General features: G+C 39.6%; 1 protein-coding gene across 3 annotated transcripts in view; it reads left to right on the plus strand.

Annotated features, from left to right (window-relative positions):
• The window catches only part of GHR (growth hormone receptor), a 149,180-nt gene that overhangs the window by 72,213 nt on the left and 62,488 nt on the right, over positions 1-14,479 (plus strand). For all 3 annotated transcript variants that reach the window (XM_063181418.1, XM_063181417.1, XM_063181416.1), the window contains one exon: positions 2,615-2,699. The gene's annotated coding sequence lies outside the window, so the exon portion shown is untranslated. The remainder of the gene's footprint in view (positions 1-2,614; positions 2,700-14,479) is intronic.

The following is a 14,479-nucleotide window of genomic DNA, read 5'->3' on the forward strand; positions in this document are numbered from 1 at the left end:
AAGATATACTTGATTTTTTACAGCACAGAGGATGGAGTCATACAGAACTGTCCAGGAGACCATCCTGTTGAGTCACAAGGTTCAAAGGACTCCCCTGTGTTCCAAATTTTCTGATGTGAGTTTAGTTGTGCCTGGATCCAGACTTAGTCCCAGGCTTGGTCAACACTTTATGGCTAAAGGATTGTAATTGCATAATCAATATTTTATGTCACTTAGGTAAAATTTTGAAGTTTAGTGATGTTACTAATCACTTACCGAGAATCTTCTAAGGCAAGGAGTCTCTCAGCCCCAAGAATTAATGTAGAGAGGTGTCCATGCTGAAAGGGAGCTCCTGGAACACAGCCCCTTCTGTGCAGGAGAGCTGATCAAGCCTCAGGCTGCCCACTGTTTATGGAGTAAGATGATTGACTTATGGTCATATTTGCACAGCAGCCGTATTTCGTTTGGCGCATGCTCAACTAGTCCTCAGCTGTTGAACAAGCCTCACAGGCCTTAGGTGTCAAGCAAAATTTATGGCCCTTAACTATTGTGTTGGTATCTGTGAGCCAGATGTAGCTGTCACAGCCACCCCGGGTGGCTGTTGCACAAGCAGAAAGCGGCAGGGGTTGGACTACATCGCCACAGCTGCCAAGAGTGAAACAAAATGTTCTGAGTACAATCAGGTAATCAGAACTTAGGACATTTCCCTTTGTTGCCCATAAAGTAGCTGAGAGATCTTTTCTGCTGCTGAGCAGGGTTTCAAAATATTTTGGAAGGACTGCTGGAATAATTTTTTCTGTCCTATTGTAATAGGATTCTGACTTTGTCATATAAAGGTCATTTCCCCTTGTTAGTGCCACAGCGAGTGTTTTGAAAAAGGAATTTGTCAGTAGTCCTTAGTAGCTCACTTCAGTCAATAGCTGGCTAAGACTTTATAACTTTGTTCCGCACTAAGCTGTCCTTTTATTTTTGGAAATGAGAGTTGTGGCTCACTGCTCAGTTATTCTGCCTGAAATTCCGAGTTCTTTCAAAAGTCCGAAATTAAATTAACACAAGACTCCTTGTAGAATTACATATGAATGTGGGACACAATTAGTAATATTCTCAACCTGCCAAAATGTGAGCTGGCGCTTTCTAAAAAGTGTGATAATAGAATTTGGCAGAGCATATTATGGGGTAGACTAATGTAAAGACTTATAATGTAGGGGCTTGTCTATATGATGTGAACCAGGAGGGAACCGTGCTTACAGGTTTTACTTTGGATAACCGCACATAAGATGGTTTTTTTTATAGTAATACTACATGTTAGTCATGCTTTTGCATGGAAACGGCTTTCTGTTTATCTCAAATGTCTGTTCAATTTTTCTCTATATTGAGGGATTTTCTCATTTGGCAGGTGGGGAGGGTATTGTTTTGAGGCTTTTTAGTATGAACTTAGAGGTGTCAGCCTTTTACACATTGCACTATAGAAGGATTCCAGAGAAATATTGATGAAACTTTCACTCAAAAGCACATTTTGCTTTCCATTGTTTAGTGATCTGTCTGTACATTAAAATTATACACATAACAGATAGAAAATTCTGGGGGTACAAAAAGATTCTTGATGCTCTTTTTTCAGCTAGTGCTAACTCAGTAGAGGAAAATTGTCTTCTAAAATGTTACTTTTTTCTTTTCAGGCAAGGGCAGTGTGACCCTAGGCATTCAGTTTGCATGTACACGGTAGTTCTTTAAACATTATTTGAGGGGTTTTGCAGTCTGATTTTTTTCCCCCATGTTTTAAAGAGCTTGATGCTGTGAAATCTGGTCATCTTTTTGTAGTCCCACCCACTAGAAACCAGATTATTGTGAATTATTCAAATAATGTGAGCATTATTGGACTTTAAAAATATCTGACTTTTTAAAATGCCTTCAAAAGCTGACTTGAATTCTTGGGAAGAAGTAACTTTCCATGCTGAATTTATGTTATTTTTCTTTAACAGAGAAATGCTGCTAGTTAAGAACTCTTTTGGATGCTGCTGCTGTGCCAAAATATCGTGGCAGTGAAAATGTGCTTAGGAATTCAGAACATATCATGCTACTTTTTTAAATCAGTGTGCCATCTTCATGAGATTTAGACATCCTCCTTTAAGAGGGAAATGAAATGTTGTTTTCTTAATTTCACCAGCTTATAAATTACTGTGCTGTAATTCATTTTCTAAAGTGGTAGTAGGAGGAGGAGTTGTTGTTGTTGTTGTTGTTGTTGTTGTGGTAGTGAGATACTACTCATCCTCTTAGTGGTTCAGAGATTACTTCCAGGGCAGCTGATTTTCACCAGGAATGTGCATTAAGAGTGAGTTGATCAGTCACCTTGACCTCTCTTTGCCTTTTGAGTATGTGTTCACGTTAATGTCAAGGCTGGCAGGGTGCTGTGGCTTGGCAGGCCTCGGCGGCGCAGGGCTGGGGCCCGGTGCAGTTTGAGTGAGCAGCCCAGGTGCTACGCTCGGCGCCGCCGGGCACACGGCCCTGCTGGTGGCCTTCCCTCAGGGACAGCAGGACCAGGACACCAGCCTGGATTTTGTCATGGTGCCCTCCCACTGCAGGTGACCTTTGCTGTTCCAGAGCTCAACTCTTGTCTGTTTCTCCTGTTTCCATGAAGGTGCTGGGATGGCTGGAGAGGGTCGTGATCTGCAGTCGAGCTGAGGGAGGCGTGAAGCATTGTCCATCCCCTGCTGACATTTGAGGTAGGGTGATAATTTTTTATCTTACCTGTGAGTGACTTTATTACCAGTGTTGGCTAAGCAGATTGATCAATAGTGTCCTTTAATACCCCAAAATAATCCACACAGATCCTAGGATTCATTCCTGCAGGAGGTGATACTTAGAATGTGCATTATACAAAATTCTGATTGGGGTCTAATTGTCCTATTTTAATACCCAAAACAATCTAGATATATGAATTAGGGCTGTCAGATTCAGTCCTGATTAAATTGATGACTTCAAGCCCATCTGTCAATCTCTAGTAGCTAGCATTTGAGACAGAGGGCTGGGTGACTCTTTGAAGTGGTTAAAAGCCATTTTTCCTTGTCAGAGAAAAATTATTATCCTGCATTTTAACAAGCCATTTCCCACATAGAGTGCTATTTAGGATATTAATTAGCTGAATTTAAATGCACACTATTGAAACAAATAGAGAAAAAAAATCTCTATTTTATGAATGAGAGAGAATGTGAAAATGCCTATAAGAACACTGTAGGTAACAAATTATGGTTTAAATAACACTTAAAAGTGTCATTGAATTTGAATATACATATTGGTTTTAATTAATGTTTAATTCATTGGTTCTCTCCTGTATTATTGAAAGTCTAATCAGAATACAGTGGTGTAAATTTGAATTGGACATCACAGAAATATCTAGTGTATAAGGCATTCAGACCCGTGGTTGCTCATGGTGTGAAGCTGAAAAGCTGTAATCTGGTGTTAAATTGCTGCATGAGACTTTTAGAGCTGCTATCTGTGTGTACTGTAGCAGTTTTATGAGACTTGAACTGGCTATTCCTGTCTAAGTGTACATAGTTGTACTGTCATTAAATAGAAGAGAAATTATAGATATTTCTAGCTTCAGTTTCTATAACAGTAGGTAAAACTTGCTATCCTCTGTCTATGTTTTTTATGTTTCTGAAACCAGATGGTATAGCCCTAGATTCATTCATGCACCTTGGATCTCTGCTTGGAATATTTACCTATATGAATTTTACCAAGGAAATGAGAAGGTCAGAACAGTGAACAGTTACTTGTAAAAATGCTTGTAAAAGTATGCATAAATTAGTCATTAGCGATGTTCTTAACCAAAGCCTTCTTTGTTGTGGTTACCATGCTTTTTCATACAGAGTTCAGCACACCTGGAAACCAGTTTTTGAATGACTTCTGTTATTTTATAGCTGAAACATGGCCAAACAACCTTACAGAAAACTGCTTCTGGGCTCTGTTTACTTGGCTTCCTTTGCCCAGGGAGTGATTTGATCCATAGTTAAACTGCCCATTCCTGATTCCTCTGTGAGCTGCCTAGAACTAGAAGGACACAGCTTAGACACGGGGTCTGGCTTTGCTTCTGAGCTCCACCACAAACTCACTCGGGCTCTGTCACCTTCTGTAACCTTGTTGTGTTTCAGTTTCCTGTTTGTAAATGAAGGCTAATACTTATGAACTTTCAGAAGGGACCAAAAGATCCCAATCCTTCGGAAGTGCTATTTGCACAGTGCTTCTCATCTTTGATGTCATGTTGACGTGGTGTTACCAGGGGAGAATTTACCTTTTGCATTTATGTGTGACTGATTTTTATTCTTTCAAGTATATGAATTTAGTCACCAGTTAATGAGTGTGATTACTGAAGAAAAACTTGTATGCAGCAAATGAACTAAAAATAAGGACTGATTTATGCATCAGGGCAATTTAAAACTCTGTCTGCTGTGATATTCCACAGTTTTAATAATGTCGGGAAAAATATATGCTATGAGGAAGTGATTTATTGAATATTGCTGTACAATTTGTGTTGAACCTGACAGCAGTCAGTCTCATCACACTTATGTGAACATGGCTCCTGTCACACGGTTGGTGTGATTGGTGTCATGCATATTTTACCAGATAGTATCATTGCTAATGATAATTTAAAAAAAAAAAGATTAAATGTTTTTATGTATATATATTTTTATTTTAAATTTTTTAAAAGTTTCTCTTAAGATGAAAGTCTTTGGTCTCTCCAATAGTACAGCTTCCTGTGATATAAAATTAATTCAGTACAAGAACTACAAAAAAGGAACAGTCCTGCTCTTTCCCTTCCATGCTGACACTTTCCACATGGCATGTGAGTGAGACTGCCATTCAGAGCCCAGGGCTGAGTGATGTGAGGGTGTTTAGTGGTGGCTGATTAAAGGGAGAGAGCCAGTTCCTAAGCCTTTTGCTAACAGGCCTCTGTGCAAGCAGTCTTGCTTCCTGCTTTAGTATAAAAATGCATACTAGGGCAAGGCTCCTAGTCAGACTTCAGAGAAGTTGGGTGATGTGCTAGATGAGAACAGCCCCCAGCAGGGCTTTACAAAACTCCCTCCAATGTCCTGCCCTTTAGTCTGCTCCTTTTTTTGAATGATATATCTGAGATCTAGCTTGGTATGGGATTTATATTTGTGAATAGACAGCACAGAGTGGGTTTGTGCCTGAGAAATACTTAGAGTGGTTGTGGGTGAAGCCCCAGGCTCTGTGAATTTTATCTGTAAATATCTATTTCCTCATGGTCCCATGCAAATAACAGCGACAGCAGTGGAAAAATGTGGGTGCATTTCCCGTTTTTAATGAACAGTTGAATGTGCTCCAAAGTTTCACTTTTTTAATGAGTTGGTATTGTGGTGGAGTTCCTGCAGAGAAGGAAGTCATAAAATCAGTGAAGGCAGTGGTGCTGTCGCTTCGCCAGCCAGCCAGCTTTGCACGGGGCAGCTCTGTTGTTTGTAGCACCTGTTTGTTGCATAGTATCCCATTTTGATCAGTCCAAACTTGATGTGCTTTATGTGTGATGTCTAAAATCAAATGTTGTAATGCTGACCTATGATTGCTTTGGTCTCTGACATTTGAAAAGTGGTATATGTGGTATGATAGGCTTACATCCACTACACCGGTGTTACTACAGCTAAAGAGCACAGTTCATTTCTGTTGTTTGTGAAAGAGCTATACACTTATTAAGATGGCTTTTCTAGTTGAGTGTTTCAGATGAGCTTTTCTTTCCTCTTAATTGCAATTCTTTCCATCTTAATGCAAACTGTCAGTTTGGTTGGTTCGTTTGGTTTTGGGTTTGGGATTTTTTTTAAGCCACTACAGATTTATTTTGTGTTGGTGAGATGGCTGGCCGTGTATGCACAAGACTGTAATATTCTGTGGTATATAAGGGGGGTGTTGTAGTCCATGCTTTACTCTGCTGCTAGGCTGAGGCTTAAATGCAGGCAGGTTTAAATGTTCCTCTTCCCAGTGTGTCCCTTTCTCTGTCTTTTAAATGGATAATGCCACTGATTCCTGCTGCTGGCTGCTTCCGGATTTGCTGATGGAAAATACTATCTGGCATAGTATTAAAATTAAAATACCTCATTATAAATTGGTCTGTCAAATTATCTTTAAATCAATATGGTTGTTTCTGTGGCTTATTTTACAGACACTTCTTAATTTCTCCATTGGTGAAGTTTTCTTACGGGAAATGATGGGCATTGGAACAAAGCTCTGTCAGTTTCCAATGTGCATTTTTAATCACAGCCTGGCATTTCTCTTTATGTCTTAACAGGTAATGAGCTGTTAAGAGAAAGCCATCATTGTAGTGCTATGATAGCTGCAGGTGCCCATGCAGATTTACTAGAAGGTAAACTCTCTGAACCAGTAACTCTTCAGTAGATCGTTAACTCTAGAGATTACCAGGCATGTCTGTTTGGACTATGCACCTTAAAAAGCAGGCTGGCTTCATCACTCAATGAGCAATCCAAACTTGTCTCCCCTTCCTTAATAATCAGTCATATTTCAAAGCTGTTCTGGATCCCATGTTATGTACCCTTTTACCTCTCCAGAGCAGGAAAAAAGGCTTTCCATGAGCCTTCCCGTACTTCCTGCTCATCAGATCTAACCCATGTCATCTGCCTCACAGTATGGAATCTCACCCTCTCATATGTAAAAACTCAGGATATAAATATATATTTGTATATATATATATATAGAGAGAGAGAGAAATAGAGACAGAGAGAGAGGATGTAAATGATGAGCTGAGTGCTTCTGAAGGTACACCTTCAGGTTTCATCAAAACACCAATATGACTGTGTGCATGTGTGTGTTAGGTATGTGCAAGCACATGACACAAACCAGACCCCACTTATGCTGCTTCCTTGGGAAGAATTCTTTTAGGGCCTGTGATAACTGAAACAGCTAAAATAATGCCATTGTATGTTGCAAAACGTGGATTGGAAGAAGTTCCTTGAAGGCCATGAAAAATCAAGCCGTGTACACAGTTTGTGCACTTTCAGTAAATTCTGTCAGCAAAAAAGCTAGTCAGGCTCCCTATATTTGGAAATACTAGACACTCTAGCTTTGGAAAAATCTCCAATTAAAAATTAGCAGCATTCCTCCTACAGCTCTTGACCTAAAAGGTGTCATCAACAGCCGTATCATAAAAATGCGTATCAGAAGTGATTGTTTCAGTATAAAGGTTTTAGAGATCCTGTTTGGATGGTATCTAAAAATGCTCATATGTTTTTAAGCCACTTTGGTAAATGTGGGCATAGTATGTGTGATGCTTCATCAAAACATACTTTAAATTTAAAAGTTGAGTATTTTGTATCCCAGGTCTTACCAGCACAGGTGGAGACAGAAGTTAACAGACTTTTAAAGAATTTTATGAAAGGTTTGAACAGAGATCATCTTTTCTTTACAAGCTATTTCTTACCTCATGAAAACTTGTTTGGGCAGCACAGCATTTAAAAATACTGAATGATCTTCTCCACTTGCTTGTTTCATTCAGCGCTTATTTCAACTTTTTGCTGATTTTCACAATTAAGGATCTAGCTCCAAATCTCTCTATGTGTTGATATGAAGTAGTTTAAGCAGCTGTTGAATGCAGTAGCCTACTTTTTGGTAGGTGCCCACCATTTCTATATTCAGGTTTGTGTGGACTTAAAGTGCCAAATCAGCAACAAATAGGGGAGGGAACAATGGTGGTATGATCACAGAGAGGGCCCATGGAAAGCCAATCATACTGTTTCTTATTAAAACATAACTTCTTAAACATTATTTCATTTTGCTTGCAGTTATTGTGAAAAACAGTTGCATTGAATAGGTGTGCTTATATGTTAAATCTGAATCACTTTAACTGAAATTTAAAGTTGGCTTCAGTCTGCATATTACAGACTCAAAATATACGAATATACATCATATCTTAAACTTGCATGAGCTGCAGGACATACAAAACTGCAGTAAATTAAAATGCAGTGATTGCTGTTAAACCTTCCGTCAGGAAGATACTTTTCCTGCAGACCAACTGATAGTAAGTATGTGAGTAGTGCTTGGAGTCCTGAGTGGTCATGCAGAAATGCGCTCAGAAATGCTTTGTCTGTCATTCACTAGCTTTCACTTACTGTGCTATTTAAGTTAATGACTTCCTAAATGCCATACAGGCTCTGTTATGTAGTCTTTAATCTGATTAGGAGCACACTAATAATTTAGCATGCGATTAAACCGTATAATTAATTTGTCCCATGGTAATGAGCTGTTAAGTAATTCCGTTAGTCTAGGCTAAATATCAGGCCTTGAACTTAAATTTTACAACTTTTTGAGGATTTTTTTTTTCCTAGAAGAAATGTTTTTATTTTTTAAATAAGTACTATTTAAAATTAAAAGCCTGCTAGCTCTGATTTCCTGAAATTGCTCTTTGAGCAAAAATGACTGGCTATTACCAAACTGTTCCAAAATAATGAAACTCTTAGTGATCTCGAGTGAAATAGAACTGGGTTACAGCCAAGCATTTTTGAACAAAGCATTCTCAATTTCTTCCAATCACCTTGAACTCAAACCTGCCTTGCAGACTTCAAAGAGCAATATAAGGAAATCAGAGGGAGCAGGGTTTTCATGTTATAGAAGAGCTCCAAGAGATCAGATGTGGATTTATTCATGATATGTGCTGAAACCTAACAATATATTTGCCCAAGTACCAGGCAGTATTTTTTTAATTCAAGCAATAATGCAGATACTGGCTTTCTCCTGGCACACATCAGAAAGCTTGCAGAGATTGTCCTGACTGAACAGTGGAACTGACCTGCTGTGTAATGATGATCCAACAGCACATATAAAATGGTAATTTGTTATCAAGCATAAAATAATCTTGTCTGTTTTCCCTCATGTTCCAGCCTAAACTCACAGTGCTGTCACACAGGTTGCTTTGCACCATGTTTCCTGTGCTTCATTATTTTTCCCTAATTTCTGTGAGGTGCTAAGCTCTCTCACCATGCTAGGAGAATTACTTAGCCATGCTCTCATGTTAAATGTATAATCTTGCCTGCTTAAAATCAGATGTTTTTTACTGCTTTGCTGGATTGGGTCCACACTGCTGTAGTCCTGATGGGATTTGAACTTCAATGCCAGCAAGGCAATGAAGAGCTTTTGCTTTGTGGTTTGGGATTTTTTTACAGAGCTGGAAATACCGTTTAATTTCTTTATGTAAGATGTGAATAATTATCTCAGTGAAAGGCTATTGAGTAAAATCACATTTTTTTAGTGCAGATTACTAGGGGTGTAATAGATACAGACTTAGATATTTCTCTTTGCTTTCTTAACATGATATTGGAAATTAAATTGGATGCATTATATTTCTTCAAACAGACTGGAATATACATTTGCTTCTAGCACTTTTCTTTGCCATTCATTATTACAAATAACAAAGCAAAGAGCAGAATTTTGTCTTTTGGATGACTGCTATCTAATAATAACTAAATAAATACTAATAATACTAATAATAGCTAAATTACTAATAATAACTTAAAAAAACCCCAAAAAAACAAAAAATCACCAAACCGAGAAGCCTTGGAAGAATTGGTACTCTAAGCTGAGAAAGTGTTTTTAGCCTGAAAAACTTAGATTCTCACAAATAGGCCTGAATCTTCCTTAATGATACAATTATATGTAAAGCTGAGTATCTGCTCAGGAATTCCCATCTGCATGTTATGCAGCTAAATGTTTGCACTTTCATCTGAGATGCATTTATTTCACTGCTTTGATCAGTTTGGTGGGCTGAAAGGCAAACAGAGCAGTTGAGTCTTTTCCAAGTTCAGTTTTTTCTATCTGTGTAGTAAACAGTAACTTAGGACTATAACTGCGATCCTCTTTTTAGGAACTGTTTTCTGATGGAGAGATCTACTAGTCTAAGAGCTGAGATCCTCCTTCTGTGTACCTAGTCCATTAGGTTACTGCTGTCAAAGTACAGCACATTTTATTGTAAATAAAGAAGTGATACTTAATTTGCCACAGCCATCCTTAGAGTTATTAGCCAAGCTTTTGGAGAATGACTTTAAAGAGCTTTCAGTACAACCCCAGAGAAATGTCCAAATGTGGATTCACAGAAGGGCTCCTTAACCATATCAAAGAACTGATAATTATTTGGCCTGTTACAAGTTTAAATCAAAGTGATTAATAGACACATGGATCCATAGAAAAAAGAAACCCACTAAAAGCATTAAAGGTGTCTCTTACAATAGAGAGAGAAATAAACTGGGTGTTGAAATTAAAATTTAATATACTTCTCTATTCCAAAATCATAAGTTTGTATAGGGAAAGATATTTTTAAAATTCAAAGTGAGAAATTAATTCAATAGATTCTATTTGCAATTTTAACATTTTAACACTTGAAATCACTATAAATTATTTAGCTGACATAAAGACTTAATTAATAGAGTTGCTTCTGCAGGTTTAGTTTGTATTTATAGTGTGCTTTTTTAAAGTCCTCAAATTTGCATAAAAACATGTATAGTAAGTGCAACTTTATGTTTCTTTTTTTGTTAAGATTTTGACCTTTTTTTAAGTGAAATGTACCATTTGTGAGGTGTTTATTTGGTTGGTTTTTTAATTTGGAATACATAACTTCTGCTTCTGTGGTATCATTCGTTTTTATATCCAGGATAACAGTATGCAGTAGGTGAGTGGTGTGTTCCTCATATCAGCTGAGACAATTTGTTATCTCTGTTTCTTACTGTGGCTGAGTATAGAGCCCTGATGAGGGCTGTGTAAAAGCAGGCACTCGTCCAAGGGCTGCTGATGACTTAATCAAGCCATAACATCAGCAAGCAAGGGAAGAAGGCTTTAAGTCCATTGCAGTTTTAGATTGTGTTGATCGGAAGGGCTAAAACTAATTTCAGTTGCAGCATGACTCCATCCTGTTGGCACTCAGGGGAATGAGGGTATGCAGGCAAAGTGATTTCAGCTATGCACTATCAGCCAAAGTGATGGGAATGTTTTTAGGCAAGCACAGAAAGATTACCTCTTGGTGTCACTGGTCATGCCCTGAAATAACTTTTAAGAAATGTTCACACTGTGAATAATAAAGGCCTTTCACCCAGAAAAATTCTGCACAGGTAAATGCATACATATTTGGTAGTTGCAATAAAGAAGATTCAGATCTGGGGAGCCTGGAGTTATGTTCCCTTCTCAACACTTATTCTTATTTGGTGGTGGATCTGCTGGTGTATATTCTCATGCATGGCATACTCTTGTGCTATTGCCTCTTTCTGATCTAATGGAATGATGAAACCGCAGTGTATGGAAAACTCTTCAGATTAATCTTCACTCAGTAATTTTGTGGTTTGGTTTGCAACAGAGAGGCTGCTTTTTGTCCTGTGCTAGCTGCAGAGATGCTGCTGTTGCAAGCCGTGCTAAAAGGGAGGGAGGGGGTTACTGGGGAGAAACTGTCATATTTGGAGTACCCTGAATTAATGGTCATGGCAAAAACAGAAGTGCCATAATAGGTACGTTTCAATGTCCTTGTCCTCCTCTTTCCTTCTGGTTCTTTCAGGTTCGGAAACTATGTAAAGGTCAAGATCTCAGTTCAAGCAAGTTTTTCTTATAAGAAGGTCTCCTTCTGGTTTACTTTGAGTGTTAACATTTTTACCTGACCAGAGTAGATGGAAACAACTCAGTGTACTGTGACTAAACTGTTTCTTTTCTCAGGGAGCTTCTTAGCCCAGTTTTGCCTGTTTATGCTGACTCTGTTCATGTCCCACTGGAGAGATGTTGTGTTTAAATTCACTTGTGATTGACCTTACTCCAACATTGCTATAGAAAAGGGCCAAGATATTTTTTTTATCCTTTTTATAACTCCTGGCTCTCTTTCTGTACTGAAGTAATTAGCCTGAGCTGACCTCTAGCCAAATGTTTCTGTGGTCAAGTTTCAGCTGGCTTGAGGACAGTCAGCTGCTGTAATTTTTTTTTTCCTGATTTTAACTCTGTTCATTCTTGCAGGCTGCTGGAGTTGGGTAAGACATAGAATATAATTCTTTAGAATAGTATGTTTCAGAAACTTTAAGGTTTGGGGTTTTTTTTCTGTTGAATAAGAGGCACTTTATTAGTGCCATTTGTCTTTCATAGGCACATAGGTTAGGTGTTGGGAGGTAAATACTACTGGATTGTAAAAGGTCAGTTTTGTCCTAATGCCTGCAGAGAAGCTGTCTCTTGCTTGGTTAGCAGAGAAGCATCTGGACAGTACTGCTCCTATTGACAGCAAGCTCTCAAGAATGCTTAGAGGAAGGGCAGTGGGTCATTATGGAACAGATCTTCAAGAACTTTCTGCAAGGCAGTAGTTGTCTGATGGTGATGCAGGTGGTACCTCAAAGAACCCTTCTCTCAGAATTTTTATTCTGTACCACCAAAAGTCGTATTGTGATGGGGCAGTTGCTGCTTTCCACCAGATTTTCTCCCATGAGCCTGGAGCCATGGCCATGTAGCTCTCACTTCATCTCAAATACTGCTAGAAGTGGCTGTCATAACTGCAGCCCAGCCGAGCTTATGGTGTTTGTGCTGGATGCAGAGGTCACGTCCCTGCTGCTTCACACCCTGTGCAGAGCTCCATTTGCCTGGGTGAGGCCTTGAGTACAAGCCCTATCCCAAGGGCTCTGGGTTGCAGCTCCAAGGAGATAGAACAACTTGGCCTTTTACAGAGGCTCTTGCACAAAGGGTGGAGCATCGTGCATACATATTTTCAGAGCAGTTACTGTTTTTGAGCTCAGTCCTATCCATATTAGGTATGTTCAGAGTATACCAGTTGGATATTATTTACTGACACAACTTGTCTGAATGGATAACTCAGTGGGATATCCCATGTGGTTTTAGGCAAAGCCAAGACAGTGTTTTGTCTTGCTGAGATTCTGGAATTTGTGAGAGTCCTCTGAAGAAACATAATTTGTTTCTATACTGTGTTTTACTAACGGAAGGGCAAGGGATGAAGCAGCAATTTTGTTCATTTCTGATGTTTAGGAACACAAGTTAATCCTGTGCCCTGTTTCAGAGTAATGGTTGTTTTTGTCAAGGTCTGTGGCTGAGCAGGGCATTTTTCAATAATTGTAGAATTGCTCTTAAACAAGTAATAGCTACTGCTGGAGGGTGGCTGTGCCCTCCCCTCCACTTGACTGCTCACTCCCATGCCTGTGCTGCCCCAGCTCTGCTCCTGGGCTGTGTCTTTGGGGAGTCCTGATAAAACAGGTCTGCAAACAGGTTCATTACAATAATGGTTTATGGATTAATTTTGACTAGAACAATCTCCTGATGGAGTTCACTGTGTTGCAGGTATGTAAACAAGCCTAGCACTGCAGGAGGGAACAGCAGTACTGGAAGAGGATAACAAGACCTTACTGAAGTGCAGTGTGTTTGTTGACATCTGTGATGTGTTTCCAGGCTCCTGGGTTAGTGCTTCAGCTTCTGAACCTTCCAGACTCTTCTTGGAAGGAGACTGAAATGGCTACCAGTCAGGTGTCCAGGGATGGAGGGGATAGTCATGCTGTGACAGCTGCACGTGGGGGACCAACCCTGGTCCTACCAGAGTTGTTTGGTGTGATTATGAAAAGTGAAACAGTGTTGAAAAGTGAATGATGGATTCTGATCACATTTATTTTCACAGGAGGACTCCTGTGAGGATTTGGCCTTCTCTTGTGGCTGTTACTAGGCAGGAAGAAGTAGAAAGACTTGGAAAAAAAGTAGTCGGAAGATTAACAGAGGCTGATGGATGTGGGAGAACAGGAAAGTGGGAATAGGAAGGCAGCATGTCATGCCTTGGTACTTGGAAAGGAGAGTTGTGAATAAAGTGATGTTGTTCTCAGGCCTGTGAAAGAGGAAATAAAACTTTAGGGAGAAAGCGGAAGAGCAGAGTGGGAGAAGAGACTGATGGGTATACGTTGTGTAACAGGAGAAGAATTGACAAACACAGAGGCACATTTTTGTAGTAGATTTATTAATAACAGATAGTAAGAATCCTGTAAACAAGAATACAGATGAAGCAGGAGGACCAGTTGAGCTACCTGAAAATTTAGCTGATCTCGGATGAGCCTTGTACTGTGGCAATGAAGCTCCTCTACTGAGATTTAGGAGGAACTGTTGGCCTATGGTTTGCTTTATTAACTTTGTCCCAGGTCTGTGCATTCCAACAGCTGCAGTTGTCACTTCTCCTGGTCCTGCTCCCCAAGTTGTCTCACTCCTACACTGCCCCAAATCCTCACTAAAGCACTTCTCTTTCTTCCTTTCTTCCTCTCTTCCTTTCCTCTTTTCCTCCTTTCTTCCCCCCTCCTCCATCGATCCCTCCCTCCGTGCCCGTCTTTGGTGTGACCCATGTCTGCCTGGCCAGAAAAAAGTCCTGCAGGTGCTTGGGCAGTCCAAAGAGCTCCTATATAGCTCTTGGTGTAGTAGTCCCATGCCCACTCAGGCTGGCCCAAGCTTGTCTGGGTGGTGCTGCTGGGCATCCTTGTCCTGATGTGTG

Source organism: Melospiza melodia, chromosome Z (genome assembly GCF_035770615.1).
Source record: "Melospiza melodia melodia isolate bMelMel2 chromosome Z, bMelMel2.pri, whole genome shotgun sequence".
NCBI classification, from domain to species: Eukaryota; Metazoa; Chordata; class Aves; order Passeriformes; family Passerellidae; genus Melospiza; species Melospiza melodia.